At 41.0% G+C, this 22,922-nt stretch overlaps 1 pseudogene; it reads right to left on the bottom strand.

Annotated features, from left to right (window-relative positions):
* Positions 1 to 22,919, bottom strand: part of LOC105495312 (cytochrome P450 2G1-like) — a 39,897-nt pseudogene extending 16,978 nt beyond the window's left edge.
* Positions 22,920 to 22,922: the final 3 nt, after the last annotated feature.

Genomic DNA, 22,922 nt, shown 5'->3' with positions numbered 1-22,922 from the left:
GGGAGGCGTGAAGTGCTGTACACACGGTAACTCAGTGTTTACCTTGAGTCCAGAAGTTACTTTGACCCAGGAGAGCAAACAGTCCTGATTTTTATGAGGTGGACGCCGTACATTCCTGACACTGGAGAGGTGCCAGCATGAACTTTTCTGACCCAAGGACCTGGGTCCTGCTGTGCTGTGTTGTCTGACACTAAGATTGGGTCCTCATTCCAGCCCCAGGGTGAAGCACCGATGGGGAGGCGTGAAGTGCTTTACACACAGTAACTCGGTGTTTACCCTGAGCCCAGAAGTTACTTTGACCCAGGAAAAGCAGACAAACAGTTCTGATTTTTAAGAGGAGGAAGCTGTACTTTCCTGACACTGGAGAGGTGCCAGCATGGACTTTTCTGAACCAAGGACCTGGGTCCTGCTGTGCTGTGTCATCTGACACTAAGATTGGGTCCTCATTCCAGTCCCAGGGTGAAGCACTGATGGGGAGGCGTGAAGTGCTGTACACACAGTAACTCAGTCTTTACCCTTTTAGGGAAGTATTGTTGCCATCCTCATTTTATGAATGGAGAGATCGAAGCAGTGACAGTTTGCAAGTCTTACCCAAGGTCGTACAGTGGGTTAGGGCTACATTGTCCAATATGGTAGTCACTTGCTGCATGTGGACACTAATTAAGTACTTGAAATGTGGTCCAAATACTGTTTACAATAGCAAAGATAGGGAATCAACAGATGAATGGTTAAATAAAATGTGGTATATATACACTGTTGAATACTGTTTAGCCATAAAAAGGAATAAAGTCTTGTCTTTTATAGCAACATGGATACAACTGAAGGTGATTATCTTAAGTGAAACAAGTCAGGTGCAGAAAGTCAGTATCACATGTTCTCATTCCTAAGTGGGTGCTAAACAATGTGTACACACCGACCTAGAGAGTGGATTGATAGAACCTCCAATGCAATTTTGAATCAGAGTGGTAAGAACAGCCATTCTTTACTTGCTCCCAATCTTAGAGGGAAAGCATTAAATCTTTCACCTTTAAGTATGATATTGGCTGTGGACTTTTTTGTAGATGGTTTTAGTCATGGTAAGAAATTGTTTATTTCCAGCTTGCTGATAATTTTTAATCATGAATAGATGTTGGATTTCTATCAAATGTTTTTCATATCTGTATTATTACTGGGAGAACCTGCCCCCAATATTTCAACATAGGTTCTTTTTCTATTTGCCATAAGTGTCAGCTGGCTGAGAAAGAGAGACAGTACAAAGAGAGGAATTTTACAGCTGGGCCACCGGGGTGACATCACTTATCGGTAGGACCGTGATGCCCAACTGAGTCTCAGACCAGCAAGTTTTTATTAAGGGTTTCAAAAGGGGAGGGGGTGTAAGAACAGAAAGTAGGTACAAAGATCACATGCTTCAAAGAGCAAAAAGCAGAACCACTGATAAGGGTCTAACAAAGATCACATGCTTCTGAGGGAACAGGGCAAAGGGCAAATGCAGAACAACTGATAAGGGTCCAACAAAGATCACAGGGCAAAGGGCAAAAGCAGAACCACTGATAAGGGTCTATGTTCAGCGGTACCCATATTGTCTTGATAAACGTCTTAAATAACAGAAAACAGGGTTTGAGAGCAGAGAACCTGTCTGATCACAAATTTACCAGGGTTGAGTTTTCCCAACTCCAGTAAGCCTGAGGGTTCTGCAGGAGACCAGGGCTTATCTCAGTCCTTATCTCAACTGCACAAGACAGACATTTCCAGAGCAGCCATTTATAAACCTCTTCCCAGGAAAGCATAGTTTTACCAGGGTATTAATATTAACATTCCTTGTTAGGAAAAGAATTTAGCAATATGTTTCCTACTTGCACATCCGTTTATAGGCCCTCTCCAAGAAGAAAAATATGGCTCTTTTTGCTCAACCCCATGGTTGTCTTCCCTTGTTCCATAAAAATCGCTATTATTCTGTTCTTTTTCAAGGTGCACTGATTTTATATTGTTCAAACACACGTTTTACAATCAATTTGTGCAGTTAACACAATTATCACAGCAGTCCTGAAGTAACATACAACCTCAACTTATGAAGATAATAGGATTAAGAGATTAAAGACAGGCATAAGAAATTATAGAAGTATTATTTGAGAACTGATAAATGTTCATATTAATATGAAATCTTCACAATTTATGTTCCTCTTCTGCTGCTCCAGCCAGTCCCTCCATTTAGGGTCCCTGACATCCTATAACATATTTTAATGAATATATATATGCTTGTTAATATGCTGAGCTTCCTTAATTGATTTTCAAACATTAAACCAACCTTGCATCCCTGGTTAAACCCATTTCCATTGTGTTTATCCCATAATACAGTATACTTGTTTTATGTTGTTAGATTTGCCAAAATTTTGTTTAGTATTTTTAAATCTATGTTCATGAGGGTATTGGTCTGTAGTTCTCCTTTTTGTAAATCCAGCCCATTACACCACCAACACCACCAGCATGGACTATTTTGGAGCTAGAGGATTATCCTGCCACTACTACTGCTCATGCCATGTCCACTGCCACTGTTTACAGAGGAAAAAATCGTATGGGAAGCACACTAATGTATGCACCCAGAATCAAAGTCAAAGTGCCCAACCCAATCAACACCATAGGTACACATCTTCAGGAAAAAGTCCTCCCCTATGAAAGCAGATTCAAAAAATTAAAAGAAGCAACCATGATCCCAGATGCACAGATATCAACGTAAAGACACAAGAAACATGCAAAAGCAAGAAAACATGACACCCCCAAAGGAACACAATAATTCTCCAGCAAGAGATTCTAATAAAAGATAAATCTAGGCCAGGTGGGGTTGTCATGCCTGTAATCCCAGCACTTTGGGAGGCCGAGGCAAGTGGATCACTTGAGGTCAGGAGTTTGAGACCAACCTGGTCAATTTGGTGAGGCCCCACCTCTACTAAAAATACAAAATTAGCCAGGTATGGTGGTGCACACCTGTAATCCCAGTTACTTGGGAAGCTGAGGCATTAGAATTACTTGAACCTGGGAGGTGGAGGTTGCAGTGAGCTGATATCGCAACACTGCACTCCATCCTAGGCTACAGAGTGAGACTCCATCAAAAAAAAAAAAAGAGGAAGAAGAAAAAGAAATCCATAAAATGCCTTAAAATTCAAAATAATGATATTTTGAAAGCTCAGTGAAATATGAATATGAATGAGAAATTTACCAAACAGATCACTATCATTAAAAAAAAGAACCAAACAGAAATTCTGGAACTGAAGAATTCATTGAATTAAATACAAAACAAAATTGAAATCTTCAATGACAGACTGATCAAAGAAAATTAAGAGTTTCAGAACCTGCAGACAGGTCTTTTGAAAAACTCAGAAAAATTTTTTTAAAAACTGAGCAAAGCATACCTGACATATAAAACACCAAAAAGCAACCAACTATTCAAATTTTCACTATCCCAGAAGGCAAAAAGGAAACAAAAGGGATAGAAAGCCTATTTAATGAAATAATAGCTAAATCCTTCTAAAGTCTATCAAGAGATTTAGACATCTAGATATAAGAAGTTCCAAGATTCCTAGGTATTTACAAATGCAGAAAGTCTTCTCCATGGCAAATTGTAGTCAGACTGCTTAAAGTCAAAGATTAAGAGTAAATTCTAAAAACAGTGATAGAAAAGCATTTATCCATCTATAAAGGAGCCCATCAACAGTGGATTCATCAGCAGAAACCTTACAGGCCAGGAGAAAGTGGGATCATATATTCAATGTGCTGATAGAAAAAAAACTATCTGCCAAGATACTGTACCTGAAAAAGTTATGCTTTATAAATGAAAAGGAAATACAGTCTTTTCCAAACAAATAATAGCTGAGTAAATTCAGCATCACTAAACCAGACCTACAAGAAATGCTTAAAGGAGTCTTACACATAGAAGCAAAAGGAGGATATCTAACATAAGGAAGCACACAAAATGTAAAACCCATTGGTAGAGAAAACACACAAATGAGGAAGAGAATAGACTCAAATGGTAGCACAACAACAACAACAAAAAACCCACCAAACTGTTACGGTGGGGTCTTTGTTGTTAGAGCTCCCAAGATGGTGGCAGGCCTCTCCCAAGATGGAGTGGGCTACTTCCAAGATGGTGGCAAGCCTTTTCTTCTCTGACCTGGGGTTCTTGGCCTCACAGATTCCAAGGAATGGAACCTTGGGCCATGAAGTGAGTGTCATAGCTCTATTAGAAGCCATGGGTCATGGAAGAGAACCATGGAACCCAGCGACTAGTGTTCGGCTTGATTAGGATGAACTTGGGCACTTACCCATGCAGGAACAATGGCGAGCCTTTAGCCCAAATGGGAGTGGCAATGGCCGCCTCACTAGTTCAGAGCACAGCAGACACCCTGCCGGATCCAGAGGAGTGGAAGTCAGCATTGGGTCTGTGATGGCGGCATTCAGCAGTGGTGGACAGCAAGCAAAAGCTCAGCTTGAGCTGGAACAAACACGGACCAGAAGAGTGTGCAGTTGCAAGATTTAATACAGTGAAAATAGAGCTCCCATACAGTATGAGGGGACCCCAAGGGGATTGCCCACTCTCTGCTCGAATGCCTGGGGTTTATATCCCAATCATTGTTCCTCCCCCTGTGCTCTCAGATGATAGATGATTTTACTATGTCTTTACCCCTACTTTTAGCCTAATTGGTATTTTAGTGATCCCTCTTTACTACCTGATTGGTCTGGTGTGAGCTGAGTTGCAAGCCCCATATTTAAAGGTAGGTGTGGTCACCTTCCCCAGCTAGACTTAGGAATTCTTAGTCAGCCTGGGAAATCCAGCTAGTCCTATCTCTCAAAACTACAATAATAAACAATAAGAGAGAGAGAAAGGAACAAAGGATATACAAAATAACCACAAGCCAACTAATAATATCACAGGGTTAACCTCTCACATATCAATAATAACCTTGAATTAAATGGATTAAACTTTCCATTTAAAAGAAATGGACTGGCTAAATGAATTTTTAAAAAGCATGACCCAACTATATGCTGCCTACAAGAAACTCATCTCAACTGTAAAGACATATGTAATTAAAGTAAAGAAATGAGAAAAGATATTCCATGCAAATGAAAACCAAAAGTGAGCAGGAATAGTTAGGTTTTATAAATGAAACAGTCTTTAAATCAAAAACTGTAAAAAGAGACATAGAAGGTCATTACATAATGATAAAGGGATCAATTCAGCAAGAGGTTATAACAATTCTAAACATATATGCACCCAACACTGAAGCACACAGATATACAAAGCAAATATTATTAGATCTGAAGGGAGAGATAGACTCCAACACAATAATAGTTGAGGACTTCAACATCCCACTCTCAGCATTAGACAGATCATCTAGACAGAATATGAACAACAAAACATGGGATTTAAATTGCACCATAGAACAAATGAATCTAACAGATATTTTCAGAACATTTTACCCAGCAGCTACAGAATACACATTCTTCTCATAAGCACATGAAACATTGTCTGGGATAGATCATACGTTAGACCACAAAACAACTCTCAACACATTTTTGAAAATCAAAATCATATTGAGTACCTTCTTAGACCATAATGGATTAAAACTAGAAGCAAAAACAGGAGAAACTTTGGAAACTGTAAAAATACAAGGAAATTAAACAACATGCTCCTGAGTGACAACTGGGTCACAGAAGAAATTAAGAAGAAAATCAAAAAAATGTATTGAAATGAATGAAAATGGAAACAAAATATAGAAAAACCTATGGGATACAGCAAAAGCAGTAATAAGAGGGAAACTTATGGTAATGAATGCCTACATCAAAAAAGTAGAAAGGTTTCCAATAAACAATCTCATCATGCACTTCAAGGAACTAGAAAAGCAAGAACAAACCAAACTCAAAATTAGTAGAATGAAAGAATATACATCAGAGCAGAACTAAACAAAATAGAGACTTAAAAAAATACAAAGGATCAATGAAATGAAAAATGTTTTTTGAAAAAAATGATAAATCAACCATGAGCTACACTAACCAAGAACAAAAAAAGAGAAGACCCAAATAATTAAATTCAGAAATAAAAAAGAGACATTGCAACTGATACCATAAATATAAAAGATCATCAGAGGCTATTATGAACAATTATATACTAACAAACTGGAGAATCTAGAGGAAATGGATAAATTGCTGGACACATCCAACCCACTGAGTTTGAAGCAGAAAGAAACAGAAAACCTGAAAAGGCCAATGATGAGAAAGGAGGTTGAATTAGTAATAAAAACTATCCCAACAAAGAAAATTCCAGGACTTGATGACTTCATGGCTGAATTCTACCAAACTTACAAAGAACTAACACCAATTCTCCTCAAATTCTTTCAAAAAAATGAAGGGAAGGGAAATCTTCCCAATTCATCCTGAGGCCAATATTACCCTGATACCAAAACCAGACACAGCAACAAAAAAGGAAACTATAAGCCAATATTCCTGCTGAACATAGACAAAAAATCTTCAACAAAATATTACCAAACTGCTATGATTTAGATCTGTGTTCCCACCAAAATCTCATATGGAATTGTAATCCCCAGTGTAGGAGGTGGAGCCTGCTGCAATGGAACATGGATCCATCATGGATCCCCAATGTATCATGGGGGCGATTTCTCTTGGTTTAGCACCATCCCTCCTTTGTACTGTATAGTAATTGAGTTCTCATGATAGCTGGCCTTGTAAAACTGCGTAGCACATACCTCCTCTTTCTCTTCTGTCTGCTCTGGCCATGTGAAGACATCGGCTCCCGATTTGCCTTCTGCCATGAGTAAAAGTTTCCTAAGGCCTCCTCAGAAGCTGAGCAGGTGCCATCATCATGCTTCCTGTACAGCCTGTGAAACCATGAGCCAATTAAACCTAGTTTATTTATAAATTACCCAGTCTCAGGTGTTTATTTATAGCAATGTGAGAATGGACTAATACACAAAACAAATCCAACAATACATTGAAAATTATGGTATGATTACACCATAATCAAGTAGAATTTATCCCAGGGATGCAAGGATGGCTCAACATATGTAAATCAATATACATCACACATCACATCACCAGAATGAGGGACAAAACCCATATGATCATCTCAATAGACACAGAAAAAGCATTTGGTGAAATGCAACATCCCTTCATGACAAAAACTCCCAACAAATTAGGCACAGGAGAAACATACCTCAACAAAATAAAGGCTACATATGACAAACGCACAGCTAACATCACACTAAATGAGGAAAAGCTGAAAACTTCTCTGAAGGAGCTGGAACAAGACAAGAATGATCACTTTTACCACTCCTATTCAATACAGTACTGGAAGTCCTAGACAGAGCAATCAGACAAGAGAAAAATAAGTAAAGGGCATCCAAATTGAAAAAGAGAAAATCAATTTGTCTCTCTTTGCTGACAGCATGATCTTATTTCTAGAAAAAACGAAAGACTCCATGAAAAAAACTCTTACATCTGATAAATTCAGCAACATTTCAAGATACAAAATCAACAGACAAAAAAGTAGCATTTCTATGCACCAATAACTAGCTGAGGAAGAAATCAAGAAAGCAATCCCATTTAAAATAGCTCCCGGAAAAAAAAAAAAAAAAAACCCTAGCAATAAATTTAACCAAGGAGATAAAAGACTTTTACAAGGAAAACTACAAAACTACAAGACCAGATGGAAATACACGTCTACACAACAGAATGAAGAGCACCAGAAACGGTAAATATATAAGATTTTCCCCTATAATTTAAACATTTAGAAGAATAATTGATTGTTTGAACAAAATTAGTAACAATGTAGTTTGCCTGAAGGACTTTAACATTTCTTACTCTGTAAACCTACCAGTGATGAATTCTTTAAACTTTTGTACATCTAAAAATATCTTTATTTTGTGTTTGTTTTTGGAAGTTCTTTTTGCTGGATATAGAATCCTGGGTTGATAGAGTTGTTATTTCAGTATTTTTTTTTATTATTATACTTTAAGTTCTAGGGTACATGTGCACAATGTGCAGGTTTGTTACATATGTATACATGTGCCATGTTGGTGTGCTGCACCCATTAACTCGTCATTTACATTAGGTATATCTCCTAATGCTATCCCTCCCCCACCCACAATAGGACCCGGTGTTTGATGTTCCCCTTCCTGTGTCCAAGTGATCTCATTGTTCAATTCCCACCTATGAGTAAGAACATGCGGTATTTCGTTTTCTGTTCTTGCGATCGTTTGCTGAGAATGATGGTTTCCAGCTGCATCCATGTCCCTACAAAGGACACGAACTCATCCTTTTTTATGGCTGCATAGTATTCCATGGTGTATATGTGCCACATTTTCTTAATCCAGTCTGTCACTGATGGACATTTGGGTTGATTCCAAGTCTTTGCTATGGTGAATAGTGCCGCAATAAACATACATGTGCATGTGTCTTTATAGCAGCATGACTTAGAACAGAGCCCTCAGAAATAATACCACACATCTACAGCCATCTGATCTCTGACAAACCTGACAAAAACAAGAAATGAGGAAAGGATTCCCTATTTAATAAATGGTGCTGGGAAAATTGGCTAGCCATAAGTAGAAAGCTGAAACTGCATCCTGTCCTTACTCCTTATATGAAAATTAATTCAAGATGGATTAGAGACTTAAATGTTAGACCTAAAACCATAAAAATCCTAGAAGAAAACCTAGGTAATACCATTCAGGACATAGGCATGGGCAAGGACTTCACATCTAAAACACCAAAAGCAATGGCAACAAAAGCAAAAATTGACAAATGGGATCTAATTAAACTAAAGAGCTTCTGCACAGCAAAAGAAACTAACATCAGAGTGAGCAAAGCAACCTATAGAATGGGAGAAAATTTTTGTAATCTACTCATCTGACAAAGGGCTAATATCCAGAACCTATGAAGAACTCAATCAAATTTACAAGAAAAAAACAAACAACTCCATCAAAAAGTGGGCAAAGGATATGAACAGACACTTCTCAAAAGAAGACATTCATACAGCCAACAGACACATGAAAAAATGCTCATCATCACTCACCATCAGAGAAATGCAAATCAAAACCACAATGAGATACCATCTCACACCAGTTAGAATGGCAATCATTAAAAAATCAGGAAACAACAGGTGCTGAAGAGGATGTGGAGAAATAGGAACACTTTTACACTGTTGGTGGGGCTGTAAACTAGTTCAACCATTGTGGAAAACAGTGTGGCGATTCCTCAAGGATCTAGAACTAGAAATACCATTTGACACAGCCATCCCATTACTGGGGATATACCCAAGGGATTATAAGTCATGCTGCTATAAAGACACATGCACACGTATGTTTATTGTGGCACTATTCACAATAGCAAAGTCTTGGAATCAACCCCAAATGTCCATCAGTGACAGACTGGATTAAGAAAACGTGGCACATATACACCATGGAATACTATACAGCCATCAAAAAGGATGAGTTCATGTCCTTTGTAGGGACATGGATGCAGCTGGAAACCATCATTCTCAGCAAACTATCGCAAGAACAGAAAACCAAATACCGCACGTTCTCACTCAAATACCGCATGTTCTCACTCACAGGGGGGAATTGAACAATGAGATCACTTGGACACAGGAAGGGGAGCATCATACACCAGCGCCTATTGCGGTGACGGGGTAGGGGGAGGGATAGCATTAGGAGATATACCTAATGTAAATGATGAGTTAATGGGTGCAGCACACCAACATGGCACATGTATACATATGTAACAAACCTGCACATTGTGCACGTGTACCCTAGAACTTAAAGTATAATAAAAAAAAAAAAAGTAAAATATAAAACGGCAAAAATAATAATAATAATACTCTTTAAGCAGATTCACCTTAGGTTAACATTTTAACCCATTCCCAATATGATTTGTTCTATTCTATCAATCAATCATCTATCTTTCTTACTCTGTTTCATGTTACTATAACAAAATATTACAGACTAGGTAACTTATTTATTTTTTTGAAATGGAGTTTCGCTCTTGTTGCCCAGACTGGAGTGCAATTGGCACGATCTCGGCTCACTGCAACCTCCGCCTCCAGGGTCCAAGCGATTCTCCTGCCTCAGCCTCCAGAGTAGCTGGGATTACAGGTGCACACCACCACAGCTCGCTAATTTTTTTGTATTTTTAGTAGAGCCAAGGTTTCACCCCATCTCTACTAAAAATACAAAAATTAGCTGAGCATGGTGGTGCACGCCTGTAATCCCAGCTACTTGGAAGGCTGAGGCAGGAGAATCTCTTGAACTGGGGAGGTGGAGACTGTAGTGAGCCAAGATCATGCCACTACACTACAGCCTGGGTGACATAGCAAGATTCCATCTCAGAAAATAAACCTGCCCACCTCAGGCTCCCAAAGTGCTGGGATTACAGGCATGAACCCAGTCTACTTATAAATAAATAAATAAATAAATAATCTGGGCTGTGTGCAATGGCTCACACCTGAAATCCCAGCACTTTGTGGGGCTGAGGAAGGAGGATTGCTGGAGCCCAGGAGTTTGAGACCAGCCTGGGCAACATGGCAGGAGGCGGTCTTGACGACAAAATTTTTTAAAACATTAGTCAGATGTGGTGGCACGCCTTAAGGGCAAGAGGAGTGAGACTGGCCTAAAGCCCCCTCTCCCTGCAGGAGGAGAAAAACCCAAACATGGAGTTCTACTTGAAGAACCTGGTGCTGACCTCACTGAACCTCTTCTTTGCAGGCACCGAGACCGTCAGCACCACCCTGCACTACGGCGTACTGCTGCGCATGAGGTGGAGGGTAAGGCTGGAAGGGGAGGGAAGTGGAGGGCTATACAAATTCAGAAGGTTAACATTTTTGCATCATCATTTCTTAGAGTTTTATACATTTGTAAATTTATATTTTTATGTTAGCAAACATTTGGCCTTGGAAATTTAAATTCTCTACCCTACTGTCCCTACACATTCAAATCTTTTAACTTTAACTTAAATGCTTAAAGTCTTACACTTCAAAACTTTAAATTTCTAAGTTTCTGAAATTCTAAGACTCAAAACTACAGTTGTAACTCTCTGGCATGTATAAGGTGGAAGATTTTAAGTTTCCAAGTTCCTAAATGTCCCAAATTCCTAAAATTTCAAGATTCAGAGTCTGTTTTAAAGCTGTAACAGTTTATACTTTTGCAGTTTCTATATTCATCTACAGATAAAAGTAAACCCTGTGCAATAATGCTTGTTTTTTTGTTTGTTTCTTTTGTTTTGTTTTGCCCTCAATGTTTGCAGATTGGTGGAAAGTTGCAGGGACTAGAGGTTGGGGAGATGAGAGGGAGGGACCAGTGGAAGAAGAGGAGGTACCTGGTGCATCTTGATGAGAAAGCAGTCAAAGAAGTCCCGAGGGTTTTGGGGGTCAAAGGATGCTTCGTTGATCTTGACCCTGGAGGCAATGAAGTCCTTGAGCTCTTCTATCAAGTAGTAGACGCGATTGTGTCTTCCTGGCAAATACTGCATGATTCCAGAGTACATGTCATATAGTTGTGGGAATAGGCAAGAGGACTTTGTCAGTGATGGGTGCCAGGGGCCCGCATGGGCTGAGCCTGGAGTTGGACAGCTGGGCTCAAAGTCCAGTGCTGGGTCTAACAATCAGGTGAGGCCCTTTTGCTTCCCAGAAGTTGGGTCCTATTGAGACAGTACTTCCCCCTTCACCTTGGTTTTGCCTTCCACCATTGCAGTCATATGTGCAGTCAACTGCAATCTAAAAATATTACATATAATAAGATATTTTGAGAGAGAAAGAGTACATTCACATAACTGTTGTTAGAATATAGTTATAATTGTTCTATTTTATTACTTATGAATGCCAGTCTCTTACTGCACTCAATTTATACACTGAATTTTATCATGATATGTATATACCAGAAAAACTTAGTATCTATAGAATGGGTACTATCCATGGCTTGAGGCATCCACGGGGATCTTGAACATATCCCCCAGCAATGAGGGGGAACTACTGTACTCACCTCCCAGGCGTCTAAGGAGGATCAAGTGGGGTATAGGAAAGTGTTTAGTTAACTGGGGTTGGTGCATGGAAAGAGAGGTGGCTGGGTGGGCACCTGCGCCCAGGGAGTGCTCATCTCAATGAAACTCTCATTGATCAACCGCAGCAGATTCAGGAACTGCTTGTCCTCATAGTCGAAGCAACTTCCAAAGACAACAGAACTGATGATGTTGGAAACGCTGCAGCTTAGCAGGAAGGTGGGGTCGATGGGGGCACCTGGGCAGTGGAAATTGTTTATGTTGGAGGCCATGGTCATGAATATGGGGTGTGGAGTCACAGTGATGCATCTGAGTCCCAGCTCTACTACTTAATTGCATGTGTGAGCCACTTCATTTTTGTGTTTTGGGTCTAGATTGGCCAATCGGCAAATTGGTTTGGGAACCACTTCACTGATTCATGAGGATTCAGTATCATTATCTGTATAAAATAATTAACACAAAGCCTGGCATACAGTAAGCACTCAAGAAAACCTAGTTGAGCTTAATCATTATTTTTTATTATTATTACTTAAATGTGTTGATGTTAGAGACTCACATATTTGGGGAAAAGTGGGATAAGGGACACATTATAAAAGTTCCTGAATTCTGTCTAGCTCTACCGATGATTCCATTTGGGCAATTAAAAAAATCCTTCCTGGCCGGATGTGGTGGCTCATGCCTGGTAATCCCAGCACTTTAGGAGGCCGAGGTGGGCAGATCACGAGGTCAGGAGTTGGAGAGCAGCCTGGCCAACACGGCAAAACCCCGTCTCTACTAAAAATACAACAATTAGCCAGGTGTGGTGGCAGGTGCCTGTAATCCCAGCTACTCAGGAGGCTGAGGCAGAAGAATCGCTTGAAGCTGGGAGGTGAAGGTTGCAGTGAGCTGAGATCATGCCACTGCACTCCAGCCTGGGCAACAAGAGCAAGACTCTGTCTCAAAACAAAACAAAACAAAATCTTTCCCTTGCCCTCACCTACACCTTCTGTAAAACAAGATCAGTCGATCTGGGAAGAATTTCTCTAGAATAATGCACATATTCACAAATACACAATTTTATGAATAATGTCTGGGGTACATGGGCATTTGAAGCTTTTATATGACCTGTTAATCACTCATGTAGACCAGGCAAGGAGCCTCGGATGTAGAGAAAATGTGTCTCCATTTCTACCTCTTATCTATTTTTCTGTTTTTTTGTTTGTTTGTTAGTTTGTTTGTTTTTCAGCCTCTGTATCTTTTCTCTATAGACCCCAGTGTTTCTAGACCTTATTTTTTGATGAGACTGAACTCTTTTAAAAACACAATGAAATGAGTATAGAGTTTCACATTTGCAAGATAAAAAAGTTCAAAACATCTTTTTCACAACATGAATATACTTAACAGTACTGAACTGGACACTTAAAATGGTGCATATGCTAAATTTTATGTTATGTATTTTTTTTACCACAATACAGATAGACAAATGTAATGAAATTTGAGCCTGTCTTCAGGAAAAGTCACAAAGTCACGTCACCAATATCCGCATAGGATATCAAGAGCTCACAGACCCCCTGAGATCCACTGATTACAGTTTCTAGATGAGTGGTCCCTAAGGGTCTTCCATGTTAACTGTTTTGTTGTTGTTGTTGTTGTTTAAGAGACAGTTTCACTGTGTCTCCCATACTGAAGTGCAGTGGCATGATCATAGCTCACTGCAACCTTGAACTCCTGGACTCAAGCAACCTCCAGCCTCAGCCCCACAAGTGGCTGACACTACAGGCCTGTGCCACCATGCCCAGCTCATGTAAACTCTTAATACGGAAGCTGGCCAGAAATCTCAGTGGATTCTTAATATTTTCCCTCTTCTTCCATTCCAGAGCTTTCTCCCACCAAAGCCCATCTTCTCTTGACTGAGAACCCCATAACCACCCAGTCACCTAGTGGCCCTCCCCCTTGTGGCCCCCATACCCTTGGTCTTCCGGAACTCCTCCAGTAGGTAGCTGGCCTCATCCTGAATTCGCTCCTCAATGCTCCTCTTTCCCATCCTGAAGTCCCAAAAGATGGTCAGGGAGAGGCGTCGGAGAATCCTCCATCGTTCTCCATTGGCCAGAGCCACACCTGCCAAGATCTCAGTCTCAGGCTTCTGCCTCCCTCCCCTTGCTGTGTTCAACTCGGTGCTACACAGTGATGGGGAAAGATTATGAAAGCTCTAGACTGTGCTGTCCAGGAAGCCATCCTCAACCTTCAAGGCTCAATCAAGAGAGTAAGGTTCCCTCTCTGCAGGATCCTCGGGAAAGAAAAAAAAAAAAAAAGTCCAGACTGAGGTGGAGGAAAAGGGAATCAGTGCAGGAGTGATAGGGGAGATCAAACAGTGTTTCTTACAGGAAGGAGAGGTGGAGTTGGATAAATAAAAAAATAACTGAGTGAATGACGGTTGGAGAGTGGATAGAGAGATTCATAGATGTATGAATGATGAAAGCATTAATGAATGGATGGAATGATAAATAGATGAATAAATAGAAAGTTAATTGATCGATGTATAGATAATAGAGTGAAAGATATTTTCATAGAAAGAATAATGAATGGATTTTCTGATGGATATGGATCGATGGACAGAAGGAAGAAAAGGTGATAGATAGATAGATAGATAGATAGATAGATAGACAGACAGACAGACAGACAGCATGTGGTGAGCCTGCTTGGAATTGAAGGATGTGGGCAGTTAGAGATGGATGCATGAGAGAAAGAGATCTACCTAAGTGAAGGAGGCAGAGACCTATGGGGTTAGGTATGTGTATAAGTATAGGAAGATGAGAAATAAGGTTGGTTGTGAGGGCTATGAGGGCTGGCTATGGGTACATAAAGAATATCGCTAATCCCCCAGGCTCGGAGGCTCACACCTGTAATCCCAACACTTTGGGAGGCTGAGGCGGGCAGATCACCTGAGGTTGGGAGTTCCAGATCAGCCTGACCAACATGGAAAAACCCCATCTCGACTTAAAATACAAAATTAGCCCTGTGTGATGGTGCATGCCTGTAATCCCAGCTACTCTGGAGGCTAAGGCATGAGAATCGCTTGAACCCAGGAGGCAGAGGTTGTGGTGAGCCAAGATCATGCCACTGCACTCCAGCCTGGGTAACAAGAGTCAAATCCTGTCTCAAAAAAAAAAAAATGTGTGTATATATATATAAATATATATATTATATATATATTGCTAATCCATTGAAAATAAGGGCAGAAATAACACAGAAAACTGTTTAGAGTCAGATGGCAAAGGCTCAAAATAAAATGATCCTACCACTTACTGTGTGACATTATCTAATCTTTATCTTAGCTTTTTCTTTTCTTTTTTTTTTTTTTTTGACAGAGTTTCTCTCTTGTTGCCCAAGCTGGAGTACAATGGTACAATCTCAGCTCACTATAACCTCTGCCTCCAGGGTTCAAGCGATTCTCTTGCCTCAGCCTCCTGAGCACCTGGGATTACAGGTGTGCACCACCATGCCCAGCTAATTTTTTTTAATTTTTAGTAGAAATGGGGTTTCACCATGTTGGCCAGGCTGGTCTTGAACTCCTGACCTCAGGTGATCCACCCGCCTCAACCTCCCAAAGTGCTGGGATTACAGGCGTGAGCCACCACGCCCTGCCTATCTTAGCTTTTTCATTGACAACATTAGTATAATGTTAACGGCTCTCCTAAGGGAGGCAATGCAGTAAGTCATGTAGAGTACTTACTTACCGAAGAACCTGGCATAGAGGGAGCGCACTGCAGTCATTTCTGGTTTTATTGTTTTTGTTGTTGTTGCTACCTACCATGACCTTGGAAGTTTTGCTCTATTGAAGCCAGTTTTCCACGGCCACTGAACTCATCTGCTTGGTCTATCAAGGCTTCCTTCACTGCTTCATGTCCACATAAAACCACCACAGGCCAGAGACCCATGTACACAGTGAACAAAGGGCCGTATTTCTCCCTGAGCTTGGAGTGAAGGAAAACACAAGAGGAGGGGCTGATTGGAGTACCACATATAGGCCAATAGGATTTTAGAGGATGGTGATTTCCAGGGGATATAAACATGGTACTAAGGAATCAAAGTAAATCTGGGCTTGGAAGGACTACTGGGAAACAGGCACGGAAGTCTTGGCTTCTGTCATCCTAGGCAAAAGCTCATCCCTCCCCACAAGACTTACTGTTCTCATCTATAAAATAATGGACCTGGATTCGATAAATTCCAAGATTCATACTTCTCTCTCTGAAATGTTAAATTTCTAGAATCTGAAGACTTCGTGATACCAAGTCTCAAAGCGCTAAGACAACCTGAGTCAAAGTGTCCTTGTGTTTAAAAATATAATGTACTGTGATTCCAAAGTCCTGAGATCATGAAAGTCTTATTTCAGTGCACTGAGAATGTGTGTTTCCAACATTTCAGGATTCTGGAATTTCAGAATTCTAAGATTTGCAAAGTCTGTGCTTCTGAGAGTCTATCTTTAGAAGGCATAAGGTTCTATGTGAATCTGGCTACAGGATTAGTTGCTCTAAGCGCTGTTAGAGGAGACAGACACACTCACCTTCATGAAAGACTGAAACGTAGCGTCAGTTCGAACTTGCAGCAGGTTCCCCAGGAAAGGAATTGGTGTAGGACCTGGGGCAGCTTTCCTGCCTTATTCATTCGTTTCCAGGCAATGAGGACGAGCAGGCAAGACAAGCAGAGTGCCAGAAAGATGGTGACAGCCCCTCCCAGCTCCATGGTGCCAGGTCAACAGGTTCTGTCCTGGGCACCAGATCCTGCCTAAATAGGTCCTGAGAGATCATCTTATACCAAAATCTGAACACCCTGGGATTCAAGTTTTCCAGGTTTGAATGTCATCGGGGAAGTGATTGCTTTATATGGGGGGTGGTTATATAACCTATAATCTCCCATCTGAATAAGGGTAAACTGAATTCACACAGGGAAATCCTCTGGGGCCATTCCCCTTTCTTCATATTTCCAGTCTGCCTGTTCTTCTCTCTCAGCTCAATAGGATTGACAGAATTTCTTGGTGGGGTGTGAAGAGGCAGATTATTCTCTTTTTAGGCTATTGATTTTAGGATCCAGACGATCTGGGTACAAGTAGCAGCTGTCTTTTCTTCACTGGGCAAGTCACTTAACCTCTGGGACTTGTTTCACCATCTATCAAACAGGGAAACCATGTTGTTTTATTTTTTTTTATTTTTATTTTTTGAGACAGATTCTCACTCTGTCACCCAGGCTGGAGTGTAGTGGCGTGATCTCATTTCACTACAACTTCTGCCTCCCGGGTTCAAGCAATTCTCATGCCTCAGCCTCCCAAGTAGCTAGGACTACAGGCGCATACCACCATGCCCAGCTAATTTTTATATTTTTCTAGAGATGTGGTTTCACCATGTTGGCCAGGCTGGTCTCAAACTCCTGGCCTCAAGTGATCCACCCCCGTCAGCCTCGTAAAATGCTGGAATTACAGGCGTGATCCACCGCAGCTGGCAGACCATGTTGTTTTAGAAAGCCTTGATAGACAATAAGGAAAACTCTTTGTTCATTATTTAATTCAGGTAACCCTAATTAATTAAAATTTTTTAATTGACACATAATTGTACAAATGTGTGGGGTACAGTGTGCTGTTTTGATACATGCATGCAATGTATAACAATCAAATTCAGGTAATTATTATATCCATTAATAATTGTACATATTTGTGGGGTATAGTGTGATGTTTTGATACATGTATGCAATGTATAACAATCAAATTCAGGTAATTATTATATCCATTACTGAGACATTTGTCATTTTGTTGTGGTGAGAACATTCAAAATCCTCTCTTCTAACTATTTTGAAATATGCAATGTATTATCATTAACTACAGCCACTCTACTATGTAATGGAACACTAGAATATTAATAAGCAAAGTAAGCTGAAGATTTAGAAAACAAGATAAATAAATCAATTGAAAGGGTTTGTTCAAAAAGTTCTTGTTTTCTACTCAAGATAATGTTAAATAACAATAATCAAAGATTACCTGTGTTGGTGTATCAGAACTTTGCTGTATCAAATTTAAAAAAAGAGAAAAAAGAACTTTGCTGTAGTATGTGTCGGGGTGTGTGTGTGTGTGTGTGTGTGTGTGTGTGTGTGTGTGTGTATTTGGAAAGTCTAAGGTGTAGGGATCACCCCTGAACCGCAGTCTCTGGAGGGGAACGTCTCCTCCAGCACAATTAGTGATTGCGTTCCTTAATAATCTAGAAAGTGATTCACTACCTTTTCTGCACCAAATATTTTCAAAGCCTTAATGTTCTGAAATGAACTTCGAGGATATCATATCCTACCCACATATGCTATTTATCAAAATTCAATGTCCTTTTCATGCGACTGTATTCTCAGACTTGGAAACTGAATCCCTCAAGGTATCTGTAGGTTTGGGGAATGGGGTTTGGCTGGCTGAGCTGAGGCATCCTGTGTCCAGAAGTGGTGGAAATTCTGGGAAAACTGAGTGACTCACACACAGTGCCACCTTTTGTCTCTTGGATCTGCTGCTAGAATGTCTTTCTTGGAGTAGAGACTCAGCTCAGCCCATCTCCTTTGACTCTCTTAGCTTTCACCTCCCCATCCCATTCTGATCCTCACCCCCCAGCACTTAACACCCATTCAGGACTAATCTCTTAACCATCTTGCAGTGGTGGTGTGTGTGTGGTGAAGGTGGTCGGTTGTGAGTCTGATTTTCTGATTCAGACAGGAAGAGAGAGAGCAAGTACTCTTAGAACAGCTCCCCTCACCATCCCACCTCCAGATAGGAAGCCAGGAGTGGAGGAACTTGCACTAAAAAGTAGAAGCAAGCTAAAGAGGAAAAATAATTGCAGAGGACTTGAGGCAGAGAAATTCAGAGCATGGCAGATTATGCCAGGTATTATGTGATGGAGACAGAGGTCAAGATTGAGAGAAAATAGAAGTGCATAGAAACAGAACCAGAGCGAGATCAAAATAGAGATGAGGCCAGGCTTGGTGACTCACACCTGTAATCCCAGCACTTTGGGAGGCCGAAAAGGTGGATCACCTGAGGTCAAGAGTTCAAGATCAGCCTGACCAACATGGTGAAACCCCGTCTCTAATAAAAAATACATGCGCGCGCGCGCGCACACACACACACACACACACACACACAAATTACCCAGGCATGGTGGCAGGCACCTGTAATCCCAGATACTCAGGAGACTGAGGCAGGAGAATTGCTTGAACCCGAGAGGTGGAGGTTGCAGTGAGCCGAGATCGCGCCACTGCACTCCAGCTTGGGCAACAAGAGCAGAACTCTGTCTCAAAAACAAAACAAAACAAAACAAAATAGAGATGAGAGAGAGATTCAATGAGTCAAAGACAATGTCAAGGAGGACACAGAGACAAAAGACAATTCAAAGAAACAGACAGAAGCAGATAGAAACAGAAAGAATAAAAGACAGGAAAAAAGTTTCAGTGACACAGAGAATGAAAAAGTGACATATGACTGAGAAGAGAATCAAGAGGAACCCAAAGAGTGAATGCACCAGTGACTCAGAGAGAAATCCAACTAGACAAAAAGTTGGAGATGGAGATGAACAAAGAGAAAGGCAAAGAAACAAAGAGATACAGAGACAAGAGACAAACCCAGATCTAAGTGGGATAGAGAGGAGGAGATTTGTGCTCCAGAGGGTGTGTGCGTGAAATGGAACCTGGGTCATTTTATGCCTAGTCACATGCCCCTCTTTCTGGGACTAAGAAATGTAACGCTGCCAGAATTTTTTTGTTTTTTGTTTTTTGTTTAGAGATAGAGTCTTGATCTGCTGCCCAGGCTGGAGTGCAGTGGTATGATCTTGGCTCACTGCAACCTCCATCCCCCGGGTTCATTCTTTGTTTCATTTTTATTTTTAATGTTTTTTATTTAAAATTGGGGTTCTTTTTGTCATGTTTTGTTTTGTTTTGTTTTGTTTTTGGAGATGGAGTCTCACTCTGTCACTGAGGCTGGAGTGCAGTGGTACGATCTTGGCTCACTGCAACCTCCATCCTCCAGGTTCATTCTTTGTTTCGTTTTTATTTTTAATGTTTTTGATTTAAAATTGGGGTTCTTTTTGTCATTTTTTGTTTTGTTTTGTTTTGTGTTTTTTATTTTGGAGTCTCGCTCTGTCACCGATGCTGGAGTGCAGTGGCGCGATCTCTGCTCACTGCAACCTCCGTCTCCCAGGTTCGAGTGATTCTCGTGCCACAGCCTCCCCAGCAGCTGGAACTACAGGCGCACGCCACCACGCCTGGCTAATTTTTGTATTTTTAGTAGAGACGGGGTTTCACCATGTTGGCCAGGAAGGTATCCATCTCCTGACCTCATGATCCACCCACCTCAGCCTCCCAAAGTGCTAGGATTACAGGCGTGAACCACTGCATCTACCCGGCCTTAAAATCCGTTTTAACTGGTATAAGTTATAGCGACTCCTGCTTGCTTTTGGTTTTTGTTTGCATGGAATATCTTTTTCCATCTATGTACTTTCAGTCTATATGCACCTTTACAGGTAAAGTGAGTTTCTTATAGGCAGCATATAGTTGCATCAAGTTTGCTTGTTTTTGTTTGTTTTGTTTTTGAGACAGAATCTCTACTAAACATACAAAAAATTAGCTAGGTGTGGTGGCGGGCACCTGTAGTCCCAGCTACTTGGGAGGCTGAGGCAGGAGAATGGCATGAACCCAGGAGGTGGAGCTTGCAGTGAGCCAAGATTGCACCACTGCACTCCAACCTGAGTGACAGAGCAAGACTCTGTCTAAAAAAAAAAAAAAAATGTTGTTCAGGCATGGCAGCTCATCCCTGTAATCCAAACACCTTGGTTGGCTGAGGCAGATGGATCACCTAAGGTCATGAGTTCAAGACCAGCCTGGCCAACATGGCAAAACCCCATTTCTATAAAAATACAAAAATTAGCCGGGCACGATAGCGGGTGGCTGTAATCCCAGCTGTTTGGGAGGCTGAGGCAGGACAATTGGCTGAACCCAAGAAGCAAAGGTTGCAGTGGGCCAAGATTACACCATTGCATTCCAGCCTGGGTGACAGAGCAAGACTCCACTCAAAAAAGAAAAAAAAAAAAAAGTTGTTCATCCCTGTCATCTATCCAACTTCTTTCCCATCACTGAACTCTAAGTCCTGCCATTTTCCTGGTAAGGAGGAACTTCATGGCCATGGATGTGAGTTATCCAAACACTCAGAAGAAAAGAATCTTGACTTTCTTCTCTTCTTTGACCTTCTTCATTCTATTTCAGCCAACATTCCCACAGCCACCCCCAATCCTTGTCATCACTCTGAAATGTGAAACACAGACATGTCATTCTCTGACCACAACCACTGGTACCCCAACTCCCCCACTGCTTCATTGCCAATGGCCTGAGGGGTATACTGGCCAGCTACACCTTTGGTTAAGGTTCCAAAGAGTACAAACACCACAGAAGGTCAAGTCTCCCTCCTATTAAAAGACTTTCTTCTAACATTTTGAAACCTTTTGTTACATGTTTACACAGAAGTATTTGAAGAAACACAAGAGATTACAAGCAGTTTTTCTAATGTTTCATAAAGAAAAACAAGCGGGACCTGGCAGTCCAAGTGGTGGTTAACAGCACGAAATTTACATTCACAGCCAGACGTGGTAACTCACGCCTGTAATCCCAGCAGGTTGGGAGGCCGAGGTGGGCAGATCACCTGAGGTCAGGAGTTTGAAATCAGCCTGACAAACATGGTGAAACCCCGTGTCTACTAAAAATACAAAAATTAGCTGTGCATGGTGGTGGTAATCCCAGCTACTCAGGAGGCTGAGGCTGCAGAATCACTTGAACCCAGGAGGCAGAGGTTGCAGTGAGCCAAGGTCGCACCATTGCACTCCAGCCTGGGCAACAAAAGCAAAAGAGCAAAACTCCATCTCAAAATATATACGTGTGTGTGTGCGTGTGTGTGTGTGTGTGTATATGTATATATATACGTATATGTGTATATATATGTATATGCACATATATGTATATGTGTGTATATATATAGATGTGTGTGTGTACATATACATATATATACCGTCACACAAGACCATACTAAGACTCTATCCTCATTAGCTGTGAAATGCAGAACCAAGTCACTTACAACCGACTTTTGGGTCCTTGCCTAACTCATTTGCAAAATGGAGATGATAAAGCCAACCTCACGGTCTTGGCAATGAGTTTAATTAAGATTATGCTCATAAAAAGCTTCCCACAGTTCTGGGGTTTTCTTCAAGCAGATAAATGGAGCTGGGCTAGGACTGTTTTAATCCAAACACAGACGAGCACAGGAAAACATCAGATGTTCAGCTGTATACAACATGGCCCACAAGCCTGCACAGACACCTGAATGCACACATGAAAAAATCCACATACTTACATGTAGTCACCCACTTGTGAATGCATACACACAAATATGAATATGCAGCATACATCTTGTTTCACACAGAAATGCACATCGTAGACACCCCTAAATCATGTGTGCACACATGCTGTATGCAGAGACACACATAAAAATTGGCAAGCATTGAGAAACAGTGGCACACCCTCTCAGGCACACACACACATGTGCATGTGTAGACATAAGTTGGAATGGATACCCATTATCAAACACAAACATACACCCCACAAAGCCTAGTGCACACATAAATTCATGTATCAACAGGGACATACTGAAACATACATGCACATAGACACTACAAGCATGCACCCAGAATGACACACAGACAGTTGTATAAATGAGGAAAACATGGCAAAGGAGAAAGAGAAAAATAGACAGGATCCAAGACAGACAGGTGGGCAAAGTCCTGTGCAGGGCTCCAGGGCCAACCAGAATGACCTGAGAGTCTAAT

Source organism: Macaca nemestrina, chromosome 20, assembly GCF_043159975.1.
Source record: "Macaca nemestrina isolate mMacNem1 chromosome 20, mMacNem.hap1, whole genome shotgun sequence".
NCBI lineage: Eukaryota > Metazoa > Chordata > Mammalia > Primates > Cercopithecidae > Macaca > Macaca nemestrina.
The sequence above is the reverse complement of the archived record's forward strand: the minus strand, read 5'-3'. Positions and strand labels throughout refer to the sequence as shown.